Raw genomic sequence first — 1,910 nt, 5'->3', positions numbered from 1 at the left:
GGTGAAACGGAAACCAAGGAAGAATTTTATATGTATATGTGTATGTGTATGAGTATGAGTATGAGTATGTGTATATGTATTTCTAATTTTGTTAACAAAAATATCCTAATATTCTTAACAAAATTAAACCATTATTAGAATTTAGGGGTAGACACAGTCCTTGGTTGTCCAAGTCTATATTTTTTTTTCCCAGTAGGAAGTACTTTAATCATTTTTCTTAGAAAAAAAAATCCCCAGATACTCAATGACAGTTACAACGTTTCAACAAAAAATACTGGTTGGGAGTGGTTAGGTTTAAATATTGGGAATGTGTGGCATTCTGCTTCATTACAGATGGACGGATGGCATGTGCAGTCACAAATGGGAGACTTCTAGCTGCTTAGCCACCATCAAAACAGTAGCGTTTTTTTTCTTTACAGTTTGTTTTCCTTCCTGCTATCTCCCTATGCCGCAGAAATGCCACCATCTAAAGCCCCATGGTGGCTGGCTTAGGTTCATCTTCCCTTGGGGAGAAACAGTAAAGGGAAGGTCATTCCTGCGTCTCCATGATTTCTTCTTCTTCCCCTTGAGGTGGTTCTTCTGTGTTCTCCTCTTCTTCCTCTCCCTCCTTCTTCTCAGGCGGCTTCTCATAAGCCTTTTCTGAAGGTGTCACAATCACTCCATCCCAGGTAGAGATTTCAGAAGCAAGATAGCTGGCATCCCCCTCTTGGCCGAGGATCTTCCTAAAGCCTCCATGGGAGAGAATTCGAACCAGAGTCTGAGCTGTGTAGCAGACCATATCCTGCTGTTCTAGGGTCATAACTGTGTACCCTGAAGTTACCACTCTCACAGGGGTCAGTGATGCCCACTGACCCTGGCAAGAACAGTCCTGCAGCCAGAATCTGCAAGCAGGGCCTGTATGCCACATTCAGGGCCAAAGGCTGTCCGGTGGGGTTGTTCATCACAGCATAGTGCCCAAGTAGGTCAAGGATCCAGGGTGTGAGAGGCTCAAAGCCAGGAAAACGAATCCGTAAGTCCTTTAGCAATCTGATGAGAACTTTAACTGTGGACTGAGAGGCATTTTCTTCAAACCAGCGGGCATGCCGGATGGCCGCTAAGGCACTCTGCATCACCTTGATATCCAGATGGAGTTCTGGATCGAGTTTTCGGAGATTGGGTGGCACTGTTGTAATGAGAATTTTCACCGTAGCATCAGAAGAGCTAATTTCAAAGCCAGTTTCATTAGTCAGCGTGGTCAAAACTTCGGAGGGATCCTGTGCCCTTAGGCTTTCCACAACTTTGTTCCCCAGGGCGGCAACAGCTTCCAAAGTTGGCAGAATCTTTAGTATTACCACCAGGTCAGCCACATTGTGTCCTGTGGTCATTGTCCCCTTTTTATATGATCCTACCTGCCGGACTTCTTCAATTTGCACTTCAAATGTCCCTGGAGCCACAATCAAGTTGTCAATCACATTGTTGATTTTTGTCACCAAAGAAAGGATAGAAGCCTGCTCAGCAGAATTGGGAGCAAGGTCTTGATTCCGCTTCAGCAAGGCTTCACTGAAGGAGGTTTCATCAGGTGCTGGCTTCACCCGGGGAAAAGCCATTTCACACAAATAGAAATCAAAAGGGATATGGGGCACAAACGGCCTGAACCCTGCTCCAGGCCCGCCTCTGGAACCAAAGCGCCCACCACGACCACGTCCTCTGTCACCCTTCATGGCCCGCTTAATCCTGAACAATGGAGCCCAAGTCTATATTTGTATGACAAATAACTGCTGTGTTTGAAGCTTTTAACATGGGACTATATAACTCTAGAATTAAGTTTAATCTTAGAAGTGACAAAATGTTCAATGACATAGTGATGAAGAGTTGCAGCAGGTGATTCTCCCAGCGCAGAAAGCTCTATCTTCAGGGCACCCATGTTGAGT

The 1,910-nt window shown here is 45.2% G+C and overlaps 1 pseudogene; it reads right to left on the bottom strand.

Moving 5' to 3' along the window:
- Window positions 1-514: 514 nt before the first annotated feature.
- Window positions 515-1,703, bottom strand: LOC114617945 (annotated as a pseudogene).
- Window positions 1,704-1,910: the final 207 nt, after the last annotated feature.

Source organism: Grammomys surdaster, unplaced genomic scaffold, assembly GCF_004785775.1.
Source record: "Grammomys surdaster isolate TR1022 unplaced genomic scaffold, NIH_TR_1.0 139, whole genome shotgun sequence".
In the NCBI taxonomy this organism is placed as follows: domain Eukaryota; kingdom Metazoa; phylum Chordata; class Mammalia; order Rodentia; family Muridae; genus Grammomys; species Grammomys surdaster.
Note: the sequence above shows the minus strand (reverse complement) of the source record. Positions and strands in the feature narration are given on the sequence as shown.